Raw genomic sequence first — 10,000 nt, 5'->3', positions numbered from 1 at the left:
GTCAGTGGGGATTTTCCTTGCAGAAGAACACGAAGGCTGGATTCTATAGTACCTTGTTGTGATCACATCCCTTTCATTACAAACACATAAATGAATGCACAGCGCTGATATGCTGGTAATGAATAGCTTCAGAGAAATCACAAATACTGCCTGGAACAGCCTTTACATGGAATGTGACGAACAGCTACTCCTGGCTTTGTCCCTTCCCCTGCCGTGCTGTGGTGCCCGTGTATCACTCCCAGCTTTAGAGGCAGCAAATCATCCCTCCCTGCACTGGAGATGCAGGGCTGGAGCACAGGCTGGACCTCCTGCTTGCAATGAATTAACTACACCCAGAGATGGTCGGGAAGGCAGCCCGTGGCAATGCTCTGACCCTCCTGAGAGCTGTAAATCCTGCCGGCCCCGCTGCTGGCCGGCTCCTTCCCTGTCCCTGCGGGGCTCCGTGTGTGCCCGGCCGTGCCAGGGGTGCCCGGGAGGCCTCGCAGGAAGCAGCCCCAGCGCAGGGGCCGGGTCCTGGCGGCCCCGCTGCCGAGAGGTCGGGGCAGGGGGAGGCCCTGCCGGGCTGGGGCTGCCTCAGCCTGTTTGCTGTGCCCTGCTGCCCCCTCCCTTCACAAAGCTGCCTGTACCTGCCCCAGCGTCCTGCCAGGACAAGAGGCTTTGGTGGCCTTTCCTTGCAGCTGGAAGAGCAGCCACAGCCACCTTCCTTCCCAGGGTAGGGAACAGCCTTGAGCTTATTCCCACTGCCAGGCTGAGCCAAGTGAGCACTAACAGCCCTCTGGTCCTGTTCTTTAAGCACGTAAGCAATCACCTATAATGCAATAAACTGTGGAAAAGGGTTCTGGCTATGATGGGAGCTCCCCAGCAGACAGCATCCACCCTCCCTGCTGGGGATCCCCACAAGACAGCTCTGTGCCAGAGGTCACTATACGAGCAAGGAGATGGTCACTACCCAACAAATGGTGCTGCATTCACGCCCTCTGTCATTCTGTACAGCTGAAGTAATCTGCCTTAAATAAGAGAAGTGCCTTAAACATCAGAGCGTTGCACAGGTGTCTATTCAGGAGAAGTTTCTGACCTTCTGAAATCTCAAAATTAGGAAACTCTGAAATTAGTGAACCAAACCCACCACACCTTCTCATTAAGAGGGGGTTCAGTTTCCTTACAGCTGTTGTGAGACATGAATTTTTGGGACCCAGCAAAGCATTTCCCTTGGTCTGCAGGGGGCTGCTTTGAAAGCTTCAGCACAACCCCAGCACTGTTTAGAAATGGCCAAACAAGCAGATCCCTTGTGGAACCCCAAATGGGTTACACTGGGTTACATACATGGGTTACAAACCCCTTCTCTCAGCTGTCCTTCAGAACCACCTTTAGCTTGGCACCTTGGGTTTGGAGTCTGGGCAATGACTCAAGTGACCCAGGGGGAATCAGAAGATGGTGGGACCTGCCCTGTAAGTGACAGAACTGGTCATTCACAAAACCAGCCCAGATTTGGAGCTGTCAGTCTGGGACTTGACTACCCTCATACATCAGTGGGGTCATTTCTGTCTCTTGGAGACCCAAAGGTGTCTGGAACACCACACAGGCAGCCACCACTACTCTGAAAAGCTTAAGGGAGTTTTATTTCTGAAAACCAGTGTCTGGTTACTCCACAGCAAAGACAATCTTGGAGAAGCAAGAGGCACAGAGAAACAGCCCAATTTATATTAAAAAATATTGATGGAATCCAGTGTTATGACCTGTTATGACTGATTTAAGACTTCTATTTTCTTTAACACTTTTCAATTATTTCCCTCTCACACACACGCTATTCATCAGCTTAGAAAAACCTCTCAGGCCAGCATGCAGATTTTCAGCCTCAATCGCTACAGTACACGAGTTCTAGATCTGAGAGGCCAAAAAACATCTATTTGACTAAAGAGCTATAAGGCAGTCATAAAAATTATGGATCACAGAAATAAGCAATTAGTGTTATCTTCAATTGCTTTATTGGCAGTATTCACTCGTTAGAATAGAGGCAGCAGTAAAACAGATTGCAACATACTGTATAACAGCATATGGGATTTTACATTATAATGCTATTCTCTGCCAAGAAGTCATATTTTCATTTGAATGCATGGAACAGATTATCACAGGGTTTCCAGCATTAGAAGTGGATGACCCTCTCTCTCTGCCTCTCCTCCTCCCTTCCCCCCAGCCTCTTGGCTATTAGGCAGTTTTTTAGGTTACGACTACATCAAAATAAGGACAGCACCAGAGCAGTGATAAGGGAGCTCTGCCTTCTGAATATTGACTCGTGCTCTGAGCCCTGGCTCACACAGGCTGGGCATGTCACAGAGCTCTGGAGATAATAAACTCTGCTGTGGAGGCACTGGGTAGACGAGGAGTTGAGGCTTTGCCAGTCTTTTCCCCCAGCTGGCTTCAGCTCTAGAGGAAGCTGCCTGCCCGCCCATCTAATCACAGCTGAAGTGCCACAAAGGCAGCCACTAGCAAGAGGGCTGGAAGTAAAACAATAGGAATAATAAGAGGGGGAAAAACAGATTCTTTATACTGTATTTAACATTAGGGGTATTTTCTGCAGTTGTTTGTCTGTGTCCGGGGCTGCTCTTTGCAGAGCAGCACCAGCATTTCGGGGCAGGGAATCGATTCCCCCCAGGACTGACAGGCAAGGCCTGGGCTTCACCTGCACATCAGCAACCAGTGTGCAAATATCAATGCCTGGCCTGTGATGGAAATGCTGGGAATATTCCATATCATGCTACAACTGTTCTGTTCAAATGAAAAGACACCTTCCTTTTACCAGCGTGCTACAGGAAGTGAAGGATGCCAAAAGTAGAGAAACCCCAAAAAGACAATTTGTTCTGGAGTTGTACTCCAAGCTGATTCAAAAAATACTTGTTTCCAAATGTACTTCTTTTGAAATGTCTGTGTATTGTTGAGGGGAGGGAAAATGGGCAATAGAGGGGTTAAATCCTTAAACAAAATGCTCCGAAGGGAAAAAGCACTTGCCGCTCTAGGAACACAGGAACTAGAAAAGCTACAGACGTAGGTAGTAATTTACCAGAACAAAGAAATTGGATAGAATTAGGTTTCATGTGTTACTATTTATTCAGCTCTAATGAAAGCCAAATAATTTGATAAAGCCTCAGTTCCCATCTGTATCTCTGAATTTCTGCACATATCCAAGACAGTTTCTATGGAGTGCGTTTCAGATTTCAGAATTTTCGGCTCAGTTTTGGAATTCAGAAGTTCAGCTTCATTACCAGAACAGCACTGTTAAACTATGATAAACACAATAATATGTTGAAATCCATACAACTATTCAATATGCATAGGCACTTTCTGAGTACAGCTTCCTTAAAGGGCAAGAGCACAATTATAATGTCTTATATTCCTCCTTAAAATATAATAAAAATTCCCTGTCTCAGCTGGGATTAAAGGTGCATAAAAACAGTCTGTCATCATCTCAATGTCTATGTTAGACACTACAGTCAGAATCTTGATGTTATTTTCCACAAATACCAGCTTCAAATTTTTTTCCTCCAAAAGATCTGCAGAAATATTCGCAATACAAAAGTGGACTTTTAAGGATCCTCAAGTTTTCTGGATGACTTGTTTGGCAAAATGTGTATCAATGCATGTTTGAAGCAGAAAAATTGGGGAAGATGAGGGTGTTTTCTAACCTCCTGAGAGAGGAGACTCCTCTCTGTGGTCTGGTTCAGCACCCCTACCTGTGTGTCATTGTATTCAAAAACTGAAATTCCTGGAGACAGCAAATTTTCATGGGGGACTCGAGTCACAAGTGAGACAAGGCTGGCAAGAAGCAGCCGGTGACCAGGAATTGCTACAGTGACCCTCCTTGACTTCCCAGCTGTCCCCATCTCTGGCAGTAACCCCAAGGGAATTTGTTGTTACCCTCAGCTCCCTGCACTTGTCCCAAAAGCTGCCTGCTCTATTCAGGTGCTAATGTGCCAGCACTTGCACAAACCTTGCCCAGCACAGGATGGGATTTTCTAACACAGAAGGTTGGCTGGTTTTCCTCCCTTCTTTGGGAAGCTGAGGGCTTCCTGCAAGAAGCTGTCCCATACCTGCTCAGTGAGCCCAGCAGGATCTGATGGCTCTAAGCATCAACAGGTTTGAGTGCTTCAGGGATTTGAGGAAAAAGGAGATCAAATAATCTGGTGGCTGCTCCTCACTATGCAAAATCAGTGAAGGTAGCACAAGCAACAAGCACAGGATGCCCTAGAATGCCAAGTGTGTTCATTTATAAAATCCATGAAAACATCTGCTTTTTGTACAACTGAACTCCAGATAACAGCAACCTTTCCCCCCTTTCTCTGGATTTAGCAGCTGTTGCAGCCCAGCTCTTGAAAAAGAGGAGTACACATCACAAAGCAGCGTTGGAATCAAGCTGAGCTTTCTTGTCTGGGTTAGCTTCCAGGCTCAAGGGACTGCGTGTTTTGAAAATGTCACTGTGCTACTTTTCCTCTGAAGGTGGACCTACCAAGTCAGGTGACAAAAGCTACAAAATGTAATCAGAAAAAAAATTTCTTCTGTCCTAGTTTTCATGTCATAACCATTAGTGCTGTTTAATTAAGCATTCTTGGAGGTAATGCAAGGGTGACTACAGTTTCCTAAGAGAAAAACAACAGTCAGGCCCCTGCCACCCTCCCAAGCAAAGGAGAGCTGAAAGGCAACTCCCACAAAACAGCAGTGCCACCCCTGATTTTGGCAAATCTTTGGCAGGCTGTAATGGTTACAGTGTCAGGACAAGTTGGAGCAATGTATTTTGTACAGGATTCAGGGATTGAAATGTTCCCTCAGGACTGCACAGGAGTTTGCTCCAGGGATAGGGACTGATCTCACATTAACACACACATTAAGGGCATTGCAGTGAGCAAGGCTCATTTTTCCCATCCCTCTTTTGCCTCCCATCTGCTCCTTTCCAAAAAAAGTCCAAGGATCTCAGCTAACCAGAGGCTGCAGCACCATGGGTAGGGGAAGGGGGGGAAGGAGAGAAAAAGTTATTTTGTTTTGGCTCAGTTCTGTAATGAATTGCAGAAATTGATCTGTCATAGTGCAACAGATTGTAGCTTGATCTGCCAACAAATTGCAAGCAACAGTAGGTAATGACTAATTGCAAGTGGGGGCTGGGAGGGTTGTTCAATGCCTTTTTGTTCGGGGCTTTTTGGTTTTGGGGTCTTTTTTATAAGGAAAGGTAATATTTTCTGAGGGAATACAGGGACCCACAGACAGACAGGCAGTGTCCACACAAGGAACTCTACCTAGTTTTTAATCAAGCTGCATTTGCAGTTAAATCTGCCAAGAACTACATGGACCAAGAGATATTTACTTCTCTGAATGTGGCCAGGGTCTGTGCTCCAATTTAGGGCAACAAAAAAGCCCCAACATCTTCTGATGCCGGTTCCCTCTGAGGTGTAACAGAGAAAGAGGAAGGAAAGCAGCTTTTTCACTTATTTCTGACTTTTTTGTTGCTGTTGTTTTTTGTTCTGATTTAGTCGGTAACTCAGAATTATTCTCAAAAACCGGATTTTAGAAAGTTCACCCATAATGTAGTCTGGGAGGAGATCACGAACATGAATAAATATTGGACCAAAACAGAAAATAAGATTGAAGCAGGTAGGCAAGTAGCACCAGGGGAAATTCATCAAAAATAAAGCGCTTCTAGCACATAGGAAAAAAACCCCAAACAGATCTGAAATGAAACTGATGGAAGTGAAAGAGTGCACTGCATTTTATTCATTGGCATCTTTTCCTCTGTCACTCTGTCACAGCTTCAACCCCTCTGCAGCTCCTTGGTCTTGTAGCCTGTGGCAGGGTCACAGAAGACCCTCAGAGTTGCAGTGTGTGCAGACAGGAGGAGACAGAAGCAGAGTCATCCCTGGAAAGGGCACACAGATGAGCAGTACGGTGTCACCTAAATGCCACACTTGTGTTCTTGAAAGGCAGCACATTTCAGAGGGGAAAACATACATCCACATCTTGATAGCTACAAGCTTGCTTAAACTGCTTACATTTATTGTAAAACTGTCTCAGCTTTTCAACTTGTGTGCCGCAGACAACTTAAAATCCAGATTTTCAGCACAACTCTACAGCTTCCCATCGTCACCTATATCTTTTACATTTAAACACTACATGACAGCAGAGCCATTTGACAACAGTAATGCAGTGCAGCTCACACATCCAGAGCACGGTGTTGACAGGGGTATTGTGATGAGTGAACATTGGTCTAGACAAGAGCCAAACACCAGCTCTGTGAACAATGGAGCATCCCTGGCGAGGCACGGGCAGCAAGGAGACAGCTTGCAGGAAAAGGAGAAATCTCACTTTGGGCTGGGTTGTGTAGGTCATGTAGGGTGAAACACATACAGCACAAAGCTGCTGTATAATCTGGGGTAGGGCCAGCAGGGCTGATGGGTGATGCCTGAACGCTGCTACCCCTTCAGCACAGGGAGGAATTTCCTTCCCTGTGAATATTCAGAAATACAAGCATAAAATCCTGGATTTGTGAGGATCTGTGGTAATGTGATGTGACCTCTCATTGTTCAGGTAAAGCAAACATGACAAGGTCACAGTGTATTTCAGTTGCAGTTCTATTTCCATATGGGAAATATTTGTGAGGGTTTTTTCCATACTTTGCTCAGTCCTCTTCAGCACTAAATTCACTTAGGAGGAAAGTGCTTACATTCCATTACAGTAGAAGCTAAGTTTGTGTATCTGTGTGCTCAAATGTCTTTAAAGGCAATTGTATTCTACAAATCAGAGATACATTGCTAATAACATAGACACCCTGCCTTTTCTCTGAAAAAAATAGAAAGCCAGAAAGCTGACAAGTAACTGTTGACCAACCAAATAAGAGCCTAAGAAAGATTCTCAGCATTTTCACAATATTCTGTTTATTCATCTAAGAGGGAATTTAAGAGAAAAGCAAGCACTGAGTCCAACCAAAAGTGTTTCTTTGCAGCAAGGCAGCCTGGCAAATTTTTGCATTATTTGCAAATGAAAAGTAAGTGGAGAACAGGAACTCAATTGACTGAAGATGATATTTAAGTGCAATAGAGTATTTCTGTTTTCTAGAGTGCCCTGGATATCCTAACTAATGTTTTGCTGTTACTCACCTGTAATATTTTTATTTATTCAGCAGAATTGTTCCTAACTTACTTCAAGTGCATTTTCCAGACAAACAGGAAAAGATACTTAATAAAGTGCATAATAAAGTGAGGACCATTTAATGATCATGCTTGCCTCATAATGATCAGGTTGTTAAAAGCCCATGTAGGACATTGATCCTTACTCTACAATCACCAGGAGGCTGAAGGCAGCTGAGGAAGGGAAATGCTGGAAGCAGTAAATAACTATCCCAGCCAAGTTACCAAACTCTGACAAGGCCAGAGACAAAAAGCAAGGCACACCAACTGCAAGATGCATCCAGACCCCAAAGAGAAGAGGAGCTTCTTTGCACAGAAAAAAAAAGTAGCTGATAAATTGTCACTGGACAATAACTTCAGAATTGTCATTAAAGAATTCTCATACTTACAGCTCCTGTCTCTGATAATAACTGATAGTGACTGCAGCATGGAAAGCCTCTCCTGCCCTATTCTGTAGCTAAACTGGGCAATGCAGAACCTCAGGGAAAAAGTATCCCACCATCCCAGCTAGTAAATCCCTTATGTGTATGAAGAGCAACAGTAGCTCTTGCTTAAATCCTAGTTCAAGGACTATAACCTGCAATCAGAGTATTAAAGGGAAATTTGTTTGGGGCTTTCCTACTGTAAATAATTTGGGCTTTATTTCATCCTGCAGCTCTGAGTTCCACATGTTAAAGGCGTGCACCGTGTGCTGCACTTTGTCACTCACTAATGAATCACTCTTTGGCCTGTTGTTGTTCTATTTTGAGTTCTCTCTTTTCCTTTTGTTACAGACAAATGTAATGAGAAGCAGCCGACTGGCCTGATCTGTGCCCTTCATTATTTTATTTTATATGCCTCTGCCACATTTCCTCCTGCTCTTCTTCTTTCCAAACTAAATAATAATCCTGCCCTTTTTAATGTAGCTTTATATGAAAGGCTCTCAGAGGGAGCTACTCATTTTCTTTGCCCTTCTCTGGACCATTTCTAGTTCCATTATGTCTTTGAGATAAGGTGACCAAAAGTGAAAATGAATTCAAGATAAGGACATGCCATTGATTTATACATATATGGCATTAAAATATTTTCTTCTTTGTGATTTATCCTCTTTGACCACCCTCACATTGTGTTCTATTTCTTTTGGCATAACAACCAACCCCATCCTAAAGAGCCTCTTAATTGAGCTGACTTCATTGACTCTTATGTGAGCACTGACTCAAAATGGAAAAGCACACCCAAGAACCCAAATTTCAGTGTGGGCCACTTCATTGTATTTGCCAAGTACACAGTTGGGTTAGCTCTGGAATTCCTCACAAAGTTATGGAATGCTGATGAGCAAAAATTATTTAGCATCAGTGCTCCCACAGAAAGTAATTAGTGGGGTCTTGTATGGGAGCAGAGAAAGGCAAAGGATTCAAGGAAGGCCAGTTTAGGCCAGTTTATTCTTGTGCTTGGGTTCCTCCTTTCCAACAGGTGTTAAACTCGGAGCAGGATCCACCCTGAAGTGATTCTGATTATTTATGAGGTCTTTACACAGCACCCTGTAAAGGACCTTGAAAGCACTAACACCTTTTTGTGCCCTACTTTGCAAGCCCTCTGAAATAAACCTGAGCTGACTGTTGCACTAATCCCAGTTCCTTCTGATCCTGGAAATACTCTTTTGTTCTACATGGCCAAAACTGAGCTTATTCCCAGCCCTGACACAAACACAGGCCAGCCCAGTGCTCAGCTTGAAGCCAACACACAAGTTTATCTCAAAATCTCTCCTAGGTTAAGACTGTGAGTTAGGGAAGCACTTAAGTGTTTGCACTGTAAGTGCTGTTATTTAACATGTGTGTGACTTCACAGGCTTAACCATCCAAAAGGGCTAAGTGAAGACTGTCTCCAGCAAAGACAATAAATTTACAGGGAGATACAAAAGGAGAGGTTTAAAATTCTGTTTTTAACGAAATTTTTCCAATCAGTCCTTAAGTATCAGCATTTAGATCAGCAATTCTGCATGTTCAGCTCGTCAAAAACATCAAGACATCACTGTCTTGCTTTTTATTCCTTGTTGTTCCTCACGAGTAGCAACTGCACAATGAACTAAGGATAGAGGTTAACTTTTCTGGGTTTTTTTCCTCTTTTAAAAATCTGTTGATAAATGCATCACTGAAAGACACTGAATCAGAGCCCAGAAACTGTGAAATTTAAAGATATGTGAAGCATGCACAGAAAGAACATATGCTTCCCCAATGTCCTCAAATCTGCTTCAGTCCTAATCCTGGATAGACCATCTCTGAGGGTGAGGGAGGAAAGGAAACCTCAATCCTTCTGCCAAACACAGGAGCACAAGTGCCCAGAGCAGCAGGGGTCTTGCTGCTCCCAAAGTTGGGCAGGAACCAAGAGCATCAACACATTTCCCAGAAGCCACTGGAAAGTCATTAGTCTTTTACTCACTGAATTACAACCAGGAGTAGGCAAATTCACTTAAAGAAAATGAAGCCCAAACCATCCAAAATTTTATCAGATACAAACCAGACCTTTTTGGAGCTTTAAAAGTGGTTGTATACTTTTGTTATCATTTTTTTCTGGTTTGTATATTCTTGAGCTTCCTGGCTCTAGATAAAAGCACCTGAAATGTCAAGATACCAACTGCTCTTGCAGTACTTTCAATCTGTTTTATAGATTCAAGTGCCTTAGATATTTAAAGTGCAGCTGAGTTTGCCTAATGCATAAAACCAGTATATGACTTTAAAAAAGAAACAGTTAAAAAGTTGTAATTTATGTCTTTACAGTGCACCAGTCAGGGGGATAACCACAAAGAAAGCTAAATTAATACAGAACAAACAACAGACAGAGTGGAAAATTTAGGA

The sequence above is a fragment of the Geospiza fortis genome, unplaced genomic scaffold, assembly GCF_000277835.1.
Source record: "Geospiza fortis unplaced genomic scaffold, GeoFor_1.0 scaffold275, whole genome shotgun sequence".
NCBI classification, from domain to species: domain Eukaryota; kingdom Metazoa; phylum Chordata; class Aves; order Passeriformes; family Thraupidae; genus Geospiza; species Geospiza fortis.
Note: the sequence above shows the minus strand (reverse complement) of the source record.